Raw genomic sequence first — 13,298 nt, forward strand, 5'->3', positions numbered from 1 at the left:
CCAGATTAGAACCTTGAGGACAAAGACTATTCCTCATTTATAAGCACCACCCTAGCATAGACAGTGGCAATAAAAATGTAAAGTTTGTTGAATGAATGAAAAAAAGGTACAAACAAAAGAACACATGAAAGAAGTATTTTTATGGGATTTGTAGAGCTCCTGGAATATTCATTTGTGTATAGGTGAATCAATTCTTGTACTAAGGGTCATTTAAGGAAACATTCAGAGTTTTCCTGGGATTCTATGATATCAAGATCCAAAAAGCAGTTTTGAAGAAGGGCAGTCCTTAAAGCTTCATCTTCGCCATTCCTTGGATGGGCAAGGAAGGGAAAGAGTGGTTATAAACGATAGCTAGTTGTCCCTCCTCAGTCCGATGCCCTGTACGTTTCAGGTCCCGTCTTCTCATGGCTTTATTTGCTTACACACTAAGGTTGCCTGCTCTACCATGACCCTAGTGGAATTCCAGAGGTTTCACCAGGAGGCCTCATTACCCTCTGGTTTACATATTCCAGAGGAATTATATGTCCTGTGTTCTCTAGTTGCATTGCGTTATCATGGACGCACTAAACCCCAAAGATCTGTAGGTTATCACAGACCCTTCTGCCCCAATTACCGACTGGGCCACATGTCCCTGGTTATTTGGGTCCCCATAGCCTTCCCTGTGCCCCCTAGCAGAATTTCATCACACAAAAATGAAACTACCAACCTAATTAATGAAACAGCCACACTTCTTTCTGTGCACAGGGCATTTTCTGAAACAATCTGGAGAAAGTTACCACCTGTTAATGACTTTTCAGAAAGAATTTTGAGTCCTAAATGGATGACCACATTCAGGTGTGTCTCTCGGACATGCTAGGGCTTAACACACAAGTCAAGCAGAAGCAGATCTGGATGTGAGATGCATGAGTGCAAGGCCATTCTGTTTGCTTCCTTTTTAGCTATAAAGCAGTAGAGCTTGGAATTGTGAATATTGGGTCTACTGCAATATTAAATGTGTAAATATGCATCTCTTTATTTCTCTAAAAGAAAAAAGAAGACATTTCAAGACTCTTCAAGGAATACTCAATACTGTCCAATATGATGAATGTATGATGTCTCCTATGTGTTATAGAACTGTGTGCCACACACATAGCCCAAATAGCAATTATGTAAAATGACACCAATGACCACCTTAATTATGGCATTTTTATTCAGGTGTTAGAGCATGACTATTGCATTTCAAGGTCTTCTAGGAGTAATAAATTAAACAACGAACATTTGGGTACTGACTTCAGGGACATTAGCTGTGCCCATTAAGCATACTTGTGAGTACTGTAAACCTCACGAGGGGAAATTCAGAATAGGGGCTAGTAGCTGGCTCCCTTCTATGCTGGTATAAAACCTTCAGTCGATATCGTAAGATTCTCTTAACAAGTCTAGCATTTGTAAATCCTCATCTATAGACTGAAAAGAAACTATTAGCACATGTTCCCATTTAAAAGAAAACTTGATTCTTAGTTATTTTTTAAAAATGATTACCTTTTTGTATTTTTCTCAATATTACAAAAATGTATTAAGAGTGTATGGTCTTTGTAAACATTTGCAAAGCACATAAAAGATGAAGAGAAAATAAATTCTTATAAACTGAATATTTTTGCAATGTCAAGATAAGGAAGGTCTTTCCACACATGACAATAAATCAGAAATAAATAATTTAAAAGATTGATTTGAATATCAAAAAATTTTCGATTTCTATAGGGGAAGAATACATCATGACAAGCATTAAGACAAAGGATACATTTGGAAAAAATATTACAACATATTTGCCAGGCAAAGAGTCAATTAAAAAAGTCTTTTTATAGTCTTTCAAGAAGAAAAAGAGAAATATCCTGGTAGAATAGGGAGATAAGAGCCTGAACAGTTCAAACTATAAAAGATGTGTGTATGCCAATAAACAAGAAGAGATACTTACCATCACTAGTAATTTTTTTTAAAACATAAACAAAAATAATAAGATATTGCAAATCACTTGGATGTGGGAAAATCAAATTCATAAGGAAGACAGTGATTCACAGTTCTTTTGTTATATGTAGAGAAACATCTAATATATCACACAGAAGATGCTTTTTTCATTCTAAATCACTATTCAAAACCACCCTCATAAAACATAATAGCCTTAGAAATCAATATTTTTGGTAAAGTGCCTTTATAATTCATGTGCCGCCTTCCACTACCGAATATAACAATGCACAGAAATCGTTGTTAACGTCTGCCTTCAGTGGAGACTTATCCAAAATGTGTCACTTCTCTTTAAGTCCCTTTAGAAATGTTCTTTAAATGTACGTACTTCACTTGGCTCTTTTGGGCTACATTTTGATAAATATAAAATGACTTTAACATGGGAATCAAAGGAAAAAATATTTGAGGGATTAAAGAGCATTGACCTGAAATCCATGGAAGAGGAAAAAGCGTAACAAATCTATTTGACATCGTGCTCTGCGGGCTGCTTTTGCTGTGTTTAGAATCCTATCCAGAATGAAACTAAAATCAGGGGCTTCATTTTCCGTAGCCATTCCTGAGTAGGTAAGACCTTTGCAATAGGATTTAAGATCTGCAAGTAGGAATAGTCTCAAGGGCGCTTAGCATATTAAAAACAAAACTCGTGATATGCTGTCTAGTCCGCTCAAAACTGGTCCTTCTCCAGATGTCCCTGTCTCTCATGGCTACAACATTGTCTCAGTTGTTAAGAACCTGGGAGTTATTGCTGACACCTCCATCTCTTCAACCCCAATACCCAATCCAACATCAGGTCAAGTTGATATTACCTCTTCCATTTCTCTCAAATCTGTCTGGCTGCACCACTATGCTGCTGGTTCAAGCTACTAGCCTCTCCCATCTGCAATGCTTCAGATGCCTCCCCTCCAATCTGTCCTCCACATTCTAGCAAATCACATCCTGTCCTTCCATTGAAACCATTCAATGGCTCCCCCTTGTTCAAGGGCTTAGAACTCCCTAACCCCGGACAGACCATACCTCCTAGTATCGTCTAGCCCCCTACCTATCTCTCGGGTTCATTTCACCCAAGCTCCTCCATTGGCTTTGAACTATCTCTTACTTGCTTCTCTCCCTCCTACCAGAGAGTATTTGCATATGCTGTTCCCGCAGCCTGAAGTTCTTCTTACTACCCCTCCTTCACCTATTATCATAATATTATAATATAATATGAATTTACAACTAAATAAATTATATTAAAAAACAAAGGTAATATATACTCAAAACTTATCACCTTCTAATTATTGTGTTATATTTGACAATTATCTGTGATCTTGAGGCTATTCATAGCTCTTGTATCTGTATAGTGAAATACTATATAATAGCATGCTCCTGCACATCTCTTTCCACTTCTAAATTCAGTGATGTCATGTGAGTAGCTTGAAATTGGCTATGGTGGGAGTATTTATACCATGCAAATTAATGAATGCTACAATTCAGGGCTGTGGAGGTTTTTGTTCTTATTTGTTTGTTTGTTGTGTTTGTTTGTGTTTTTGATTTATGTGAGTTTTTTTCTTTGACAGCCTTAAACTAATGTACCAGCATACCACAAGAGGCAACCTATTCATGGTTCAATGCAATCCTTTTTTTTGTACTTAATCACTAGATTGAAGTGAAACTGTGAACCAATCTTCCAATATCTTCTAAACTATATTTCACGAAAAGGTGTTAAGTGGGAATCATTAAAGAAAAAAAGGAAAGTATGTACATCCTCTTACTCTCATTTGATATACTGCTCTGTTTCTTGAAAAGCTAAGACAGTGTGTGCTATAAATTAATCATAAAGCAAATATTTGAATGAATTAATTAGAGAATTCAAGAAGTGAGGTAAATTGAGTTAGTCCTTGACAATAGGATGATTTGAGTTCTCTTGATACAAAACTGGGTGACATTACAATTCATCTTAAAACGTTTCATGCATTAGATGTTACCTTCTTAGGATGCTGTAAAAACATTTGATTTGCCAGGTTTCAAAGTATTTACAAAATCTCCTAGGGAAAACTTTGGTAGGGGGGAGGAGAGATGACTGAGAAGAGGGGGAAGGAGGGAAAAAGGTGAAAAGAGGGTGAATGATATTTGAGAACAAAGGTAAAAACAATTTTCTAAAAATAAATTTGTGCAAGCCAACAAGTGAAATACAAAGAAATGAATAATAATCCCTGCAAATACTTATTATTTGTACAATTTTTCTAAAATTAAGAGAGCTTCAAACTCAATGAATTCCCTTTTCATTCTTGTTTAGAACTGTACTAACAATTTTGGTGACAGTGTTATGGCATAGAGATATTATTAACCTGCCTAATCTTACTAATTAGCCATATTCATATAACTTTCAAGATAATTTTTTATTATTGAAAGTTGAGGTCTTAGAGATGACAACTTTGGTCTTCATGTATAATGTCAGATTATTTTGATGGATGGATAGTAAGGAATTTTAGAAGACATTTTTTTACTTTCAAAGAGAAGCACACACATAAAAAGGCATATTTAAGACAGGGCTTATTTAGATGCTATTAGTTATTCTTTATAAAAGTAAACATCAGACCTCCTCCAGACTTTGAATTGTAAAGAGCTTTATATCCCTGGGTTTCTGAAGGTCTAATACATTATTGATCTTTATGTATTATGGAATATAGTCGACACATGTTTATCTAGAGCAATGGAAAAGAAAAAACATATAAATAAAACAGGGAGATAACTCTGAAAATCAAAAAATATTTAATCTTGAAATATTTTTAGAGCCTTTCATAAACACATATTCACTCTATGTTTAGACATTTACAGATAAGTTATGTATTTACTTCAGATTCCTTCAGTTAGCTATAGTGAATTGACAAGAAAATTTCTCTCCTTTGAATTCCTACAACTCTATAATTTTAAAAAGAAAAAGATAAATAACAGCTAACAATTATTTCACTATTTTTCATGTCATACTTAAAATAAGTTAACTCTGTTAGTCACCGCAAAAATATATTAATTCTTTCTGTACTTCTGTACATGTGACACAGCACAGTTTGCAGATTTAATTTTGATCATCATTCTAATACTTTAAGGTAAGCAGGCATTGTTTTCTTCTACATTGTGTGGAAACTAAGCTGAAACTCAGAGAAAACAAGTTGCCTAAATCTCAAAACTAGTTAAATGCAGGAGCTGGAAACCTAAAAGTTCTAGAAACGACTTGTCCTTTAGCACTCCTTAAATTATGCTTCCAATGGAAGAGGGAATTAAGGAAAATATAGAATTAAAATGTATGTGTTGAGAATATAGTCAGCCAAATATACACAAACCGTCTATACATAAATGTAAATATAAATGTATATCTCGCTTGACAAGTCACAAAGTAAGTAAATATATATAAATATATATAGTAAAATGTTCTGGTGCCTATAAGAGATTAAATTACTCAGTCGATGCCCCCATATTGCCTTTCATTTTCAAGATACTGATTTATTTTTCAAGTACTCACAACATATGTGCTGCTTAATGTATCATTGTCCATTTAGTCTCATAATGACCCTTTTGAGAGGACATTACTATTATCCTCATCCCACAGATGAAGAAACTGAGGCATAGAAGGGTTAAGACAAAACGAGGGGCCGGTCCAGGGGCGCAAGCGGTTAAGTGCTCGCGCTGCTCCGCCGCTGCAGCAGCCCGGGGTTCGCAGGTTCGGATCCCCGCCGCGCATTGACGCGCTGCTTGGCAAGCCATGCTGTGGTGGCGTCCCATATAAAGTGGAGGAAGATGGGCACTGATGTTAGCCCAGGCCAGTCTTCCTCAGCAAAAAGAGGAGGATTGGCAGATGTTAGCACAGGGCTGATCTCCTCACAAAAAAAAAAAGAAAGAAAACTTAACGAGGTCACTTTTAATTGGCAGAGCCAAAACACAGTCAGACAGACAGGATACAATTTCTACTGTCTCCTTCCAAGTGTCAAAAGCCCTTAGCAGACGCGTGGATTTTCCAGAAACTGCAAAAGGAGCATTGTTTGTGTTTGTCATTTTTGAGGAATGTTGGGCTTCATTTTTTGATATGTTTGATTTTAAATTATGTTCTGAGGTTCCAGAAGCCTCTTTGTTACCATTTAACTGTTATTAAAGTGTCTTGTAAGGAGGCAGACACCACTACAAAATTGGAAAAAGAAAATCTCACCGATAAAGAACTCACCGACCGGGAAGAAGTTAATAAATGTATCTGCATTCTTTTAACAAACAAGGCCTCATTATTCTTCTAAAACTTGGGCACAGAGATATTGAGACATGCTCAGAAGCACCAACCCCCGAGAAAGTTGAAGGGGAATGTAGTGCATTTCACCCTCTCTGTGGGGGGGTTTAAACAGGAAGGAACATATGATGTCTAATTGCCTGTTTTGCACACACCACTATGCCTGCGCCTGCGGGCATGTGGATTTTTATGCACTGGAGTGGTAATGGCTGTGCATATGAATTTTACTGACAGTTAGGTGGTTGCATGTGTCAAAGAAGGCTGGGGGTATAGTTTGAAACATGAGTGACAAGCTATCTATACTTCAGAATTTTTAAGTTTGACAAATACTCACTAGATGATGAGAAGGAAGCTAATGACTTTTTCCATTGACTTTTTTTTTAACTGCTGTGTATTTCATGCAGTTTTACTTTCAGTAAGGATGATTGCACAAATGATGATTAAATTTGACCGTTTAGCTTCTATTCTTTCCTTGGAAGGCAAGTGGAACTAGACCATATTTCTTTCCTATTTTAATTTCACATTTGGATTATTTTATATTTTAATGAACTGCCTAAAATATTGCTGTGGGAGATGACTTGGATGGCTGCTGATTTATTTAAGTTTATGCTGCCAATTGAAATATTTGCACTATTTTTATATAAACTCCATCAAATTGGATATGCTTTGTAACACAATGTGATATGGAGATGGCTTAGATTTTATAATCAGATGTACTTGGAGTCAAAGCTCCCTTCTTCCCATTTTATAAAACTGAGCAAATTACTTTACCTCCCTAAACCTGAGTTCTCATTTGCAAACTGGGGAAAAACATAGCTACCTCTCTGTGTTTGTTTGCAGATTAAATGGAAGAGAAAATATAGAACAGCTTGGTTGGTGCTTGACACATACGTACTAATTAGAAGAGCTTATTGTAGTTATATTTATTATTTTTATAGAGAATTGAACAGTTAGGAATCTAAATCTATTTGCCACCCTGATGAAATTTCTTCAAATGTGGATCTTGTAGAATACATGAAGATTAAACAATATCAGGACAAAATGTTCTTATTACTTATAGTCACTCCTCAACCCTGTAACAGTCCTTTTCAATGCACTCATATTCCACTGGCCCACACCTAGAGGTTACCTGCAGAGAGTTCCCATATAGTCCTGAGAATGTATTCTGGTCATGGAAATGCAAGGGAGTGGCATCCCAGGAGAGACTCTCCACCAGTAGTGGGTGGGAGTTGACAGATGAATACTCAGTTTCCAGGCTCCTTGTCTCACTTTCCTCCTCCCTCATTGTGCTTCTGTGATCACCTCCAAAATAACCGACTTGCCGCCAGATCTTTGACTCAGGTCAGCTTCTGGAGCATCAAGACCAGCATCCTATAAGCCAAGCAGTGTGTATTGCAACCTAGGAAACTTACTCAGGTAATGTGAGTTCTTGAAATGGACAGCATTTGTCCAGATCTGAAAGTGCCTTTCCCTTGGACATCTCACTTTCTGGAACTAATTTACTTGTCCCAGGAATTAGGGCACTTAATTTCAACCTTTTTCTGCTTCCTCTGAGTGTCAGCCTGCCTGAATGCCTCTAGTACCCCTTTCCTCTTTCTTTTCTTTCTAGCTTTTGAACTACATTAAACCACACCCTGAGCTTGTTCATGGAGAGGAGGAAAACCTGGAGCACTAAATTATTAATTAACCACTAGAATGCTGTTTGAAGATTCTCCTTGAATTTTATTTGTCTCTTCTCTGTGGCCCTTCCCAAAGATAATCAGATTTTTAGCTCTGCATGGATATGCCCATGATCAAGGGGAATATTTTTCAAGATAGTTGCCTTTACAGTTCTTTCAAACTATTTTTTTTTCTTTTAGATTTGAATAGTGTGTTAGCTTTAGCTCAATCAACTCATGCCTGGCATCTTCAGGCCACTTTATTTTGAATGGAGATGTGTAGCCAGGCCAACTAAATTTTCTCCTCTCCATCAAATCCTTTACTTGTACACTCAGGCTCCCTGTGAATGGAGTGGAGACTGACCATATAAAGTCATCACCACTCTATCCAAAACAATATAAATGACCTTGTTATGATAATAGCACTGCGAGAGAAGAAGGACAATACTCCAACAGTTCTTTTTCTTTCTAGTGTTGGCCCATAGTCACTTTTCTTTGCCATAGTCAGACTGTTCTACCTTTGTTCTCTCCATGTGAAGAAACGGCTGAAAAATATTCAAGCCCCCTCATCTGCCACTTACAGGAAAAAATGCATAAACAACATCCTCCAAGTCTTCCTCTCTGAGTAGGAGATGTTCATGACACCGTATTTCAGAGTTGTTGTCCATGCAAGTGGATAGTGTTTTATCTAAAAAATCTTGCTTGCTGTGTGAGCTGCCTAAGCTACTGGTGCATCCTGAGGAAGAGAATGGCATTTCCCATCACATTCATAAAAAAGAGAGATACGCCTTTAAAGTGAGAAGTGTGAAGATAAGTATTGATTTCAAGGGGATTTGTTAATCTGTTTTTTAGTTTTTGAGAGACAAATGTTAAATTCAAGGGATTGTTGAAGAACCATCCTGGATATAAGTTTATATCTTTCCTTTACAACAAAATTTGAATAAAGCGCAAAAAGAATTTGCTCTGCCTTCAAAGAAGAGGTGACTTTAACCCCACAAACCTGGAGCTTAGGAATGTCACTTAAGTATAACAAGGAATCCATCTCTTTTGTTTCCGACTGTTGTACTGACTATTAGTGGAAACACTTTCATCTACCTAATCCTTTATAAGAATAATGGATTAAAGTTACATTTATATAACCTTAATTCAGATTGAGAATATTGCATTAAGTGCTAGGAATAAAATTAATATACAAATTGTTCAATAAGCATAAAATACAGTAAAGATGTATTTTATGGAGATGAAAAAATGAGTAAAGTACATTTTCTGCACCAAAAATGAAATGTAAAGGTCTTGAAAAGATAGTTTATTTTGTGGATATCTGACATATAAATAAAATAGCTTTCCTTAAAAGTCATATTAAGGAATGAAGGTTGAAACTGGCATTTAACTCTTTTAAAAATCATCATTTAGCTTGTGTTTATTCCTTCCATTAATCTCTAGTATTTTGACTAATGTATTATAATTACAGTAACACGTGCTGTAATGGAGTCGTTGTGTCTCAGGTGTAGAACAGTCTTTTCTTTCTTCAGTAGCCCATTACCTGGAAATGGGAATCATTAATTTGAGCAACTTGACTTTCTTTGCAACAGACATGGACTTTAATCACAAATCCTGATGATTGAGAGAAAGTGAGCTTATTTAGTCAGACAATCTCTATTTTGTAACTCTTATGGTAATAGAGATGATCTAGGACTTAACTTTAAAAGTGCAGTAAATTACGGCTGCCAGAATTCTTCGTTGGTCTGGTTAATTCCAACTGTGGAGACATACCTAGGATATTCTCTGGGGAAAGCAGGCCTTGAGTGACAGCTTAGTGAAAATATGAAACTCCAAGTTCACTTCACCTCTTATTTTTTTCTGAGCTATATACTTTAGTGTTCTCTAGCAGAGAAATTGAACATTTTTACAGAGTTGTGGAGACAACTTGTTTTCTTTGTAAAACTTTCAAGCAATGTATATCAATTGCAGGGACCAAGAAATGTATTTGAGTCTGGTAGTTACCTGAATAGATAAAACCTTCTGTGAAAACTGATCAGGAGGTTCAATTGATGAGAAACGCTCAGATGTAAAATTCCTTAGTAGAATAGGTTTTGGGGGTGGAGGTGGTTTTCATGCAAATTATCTGTAGGTTTTGTTATTGTTACTATTTTGATTATTTTTGTTTTTGAAATGCAGCCACTCATATCCCCAGATCTGAGAGGCATGTACCCCAGAAACAACCATTTTTTTAGACATCTGTTTACATTAAATTCCTTCCACCTAGGAGGTTCTCCAAACAGTTCGTGTCTTTGCTGTTTATCCTTCCGGGTAATTCTCCGCTTTGCCTATTTGCTGAGGGTCTCCTCTGCTGAAAGCAACTGAAGGCAACTTTTGGTAATTGAAAGGACAAATAAATTTTTCAGTATACCCCTCCCATATCAATATGCTTGATAATGAAGAATGAGGTTTGAAGCCACCACATCAGCTTGGGATGTTGTGTTTAAAATGAGAAAACTTAGAGGTAAAAAGAAAAGTGAAGTCTTGTCTTAAGGGAGAGAATTCTGACGTGACCAAGTTTGGTGTTGATAGAAATGCAATAGATGAAGAAAAGGTTTAATTTGACAGATAAATAAAATGACTAAAGGGGGAAAAGAAAGTAAAATATAGTTTAAAAATTAGTATGATCCATTACCAAAAAAGGATTTGCTTGTTATGTACTTGAAATGATTTCTGTGTTTACTTCCAGAACTACATAATTTTGAAATATTGTGGTTTCTATTGAAAAAATATTTCTCAAATCTAACTTCTCCTCCAGTTCACACTCAATAATATTTTCTTAATTATTTATTGTACAAATGTTAACTATCTCAGATGTGGAGAGACATATCATAATGAATCCTCAAATACCCACCCCACAGATGCAATCATCATCACCATCGTTTTGCCAGCCTGCTTTATCCTCCTCAGCCCAACCGTCACCTCCACATACTTCATTACAAATTTCTAGTTACATCAAAGCCAATAATTTTTTTAAATATATATAAACAACCATTAGTGGGAAAACTTTTACATAGATGTCACAAAGTGTTGGTCATCTTTCTTAGAAATTCCTGTTGACTCTCCCTAACAATATTGTTAGGAACAGTGGGGAATCCTAGAAGCATTTTCCAGAATTATTTTCTATTCTGGGTACTTCCTCTGGGTGCTCTCTACTTCCCTTGAGTTCCTGTATCTCAAGGACAACTCAATTGAACTCCCTGACCCCTACACCTAGTTCCTGCAGTTCTGCCAGGAGGCATTCTTTAATCAATCAAGTATTTAATAAGTGAGCAAAAGTGTTTTGAATGGACATGAGAATTAGGCAGTAAAGTACTGTAGACTGAACAGAAGATGCTTGGGAGAGAAAAAAGCCAGGGGGTGAGTTATGTGGCTCTCATTGGAAGGAAAGAAAGGGTCCAAAGTATAGAGCCCATTCATCCCCAAATATTCCCCCATTAAATGTTGTAAAAAGGGGCCGGCCCCGTGGCTTGGCGGTTAAGTGCGCGCGCTCCACTACTGGCGGCCCGGGTTCGGATCCCGGGCGCGGACCGACGCACTGCTTGTCAGGCCATGCTGAGGCCACATCCCACATACAGCAACTAGAAGGATGTGCAACTGTGACATGCAGCTATCTACTGGGGCTTTGGGGAGAAAAAGGGAAAAAAAGGAGGAGGATTGGCAATAGATGTTAGCTCAGGGCCGGTCTTCCTCAGCAAAAAGAGAATTGGCATGGATGTTAGCTCAGGGCTGATCTTCCTCACAAAAAAAAAAATTTTGTAAACGTATGAATATTGATGGACTCTGTAAGCATTGATCTAAAGCTTGTGATTTATAATGATAAGTTTTAGGTAGTTTCTGAGAATTATTTTTCTCTTTTAAGTTTACAAAAATTTTTAAGTACTGATCAAATATATTTTCTCTCCTAACCTTGCCTCAAGGCTGTTCAAAAACTGTGATGCAATTAATCATTTTACAGAACGGTTGGTATTATTCTTTAAGTAGCCTTCACAAAAAGTCCATTCTTCCTGAACGTTCTCCTTTAATCTTTCATTAATGCTAAATGCTAAAATTTCCCATTTTTACTATTACTATTTATTTAATAAAATTTTTACTGTGTTCTCCTTTTCTAGGTCATGCAAATTGAGGTTTTTCTGATAACATTTGATCTTTCTAGGAGGCATGATGTACTTGATAGGCTCTCAACTTGTTAGTCAACTTGAGGTTTCAGTTATATTGAGCACAGCTTTGAAATGGGATTTTCTCTCTTCATAACTTACCTGAAAATGTTCCTCTTCATGCAGCCAAACAGAGGAGGAAGTTTTATTAACTAAAGAGAGAATTAATGTCACCAAATCAAATAACTCAGCTGCAAAGGTTTTGTTTGTTTTCTTTCTTGATTTTTATAAGTCCGCTCTTTCTTTGTAAGGATGCTGTATATAAAAACTTCAGAAGGGAGATCAGAATAACCAGCCTAAGTAATCAGCCCTATTGGCCCAGTACTTAGCAAAATAAATAAGAATGCAAGTTTATTCCTTGCTCAGAAGCTGGCTGAAAATTTACTAAGTGATTGATTTGATGCTAATTTTCTGCATGGACCTCTCATTTCCTTCAAGGCCTGTTCTATGAGAGGAAAATAAATTCAGCCAAGCTGAACGAGCCCTATTGTAGGTTTTATTTTGAATTCAGAAGGTTTGGAAACCTGGTTTTCCCAGCAGGACTGTATCGCCAAGGGATCCTCACTTATGATGTCCCAAAGAATGCAACTTGCTCTGAAAAGACTACAGAAGTTCTTTATGTCCAAATCCCGGTACTTTTTGAGGACAGAATTGAAATCAGCCTAATCACGGCAGGTGCCACCATTTTGCTCACTCTACCCGCCTCTCTCTTTACATCAGTACTCAATGTTGGAGAAAGTCTATGCTGTGATCTTCAGCTATGATTCTTCCCAGCCCTAGATGGCATTGTTGTGTTTGATTCTACCAGAACCACCTTCTTCATCTTAACATCTCCATGCGTTGAGGAGAGGGATGAGATTTTGCATTTCAATATGTGCTTCATGGGATGATTGGAGGAAACAAAGGGAAAATTGTGGCACATAAAAATGTGTTACTGAATGACAGTATGACAGAAAGAGCTCTAGACTGAGGACCGTATGTCCTTTTTGTCCAGCTGTATTGAGATATAATTAACATATAACATTGTGTAAGTTTAGGTGTACATTGTACTGATTTGATACACCATATATTTCAATATGGTTATCACCATAATGTTAGCTAACGCATTCATCATATTGCATAATTACCATTTCTTTTTTGTGGTGATAATATTTAAGATCTACACTCTTAGTATCTTTAAAGTATATAATACTG

General features: G+C 36.6%; 1 protein-coding gene across 2 annotated transcripts in view; it reads left to right on the forward strand.

Annotated features, from left to right (window-relative positions):
* Positions 1-13,298, forward strand: part of PLCB1 (phospholipase C beta 1) — a 684,700-nt gene that overhangs the window by 433,301 nt on the left and 238,101 nt on the right. The window lies entirely within an intron of this gene.

The sequence above is a fragment of the Ceratotherium simum genome, chromosome 21, assembly GCF_057802395.1.
Source record: "Ceratotherium simum simum isolate JZ-2026a chromosome 21, ASM5780239v1, whole genome shotgun sequence".
Lineage (NCBI taxonomy): Eukaryota > Metazoa > Chordata > Mammalia > Perissodactyla > Rhinocerotidae > Ceratotherium > Ceratotherium simum.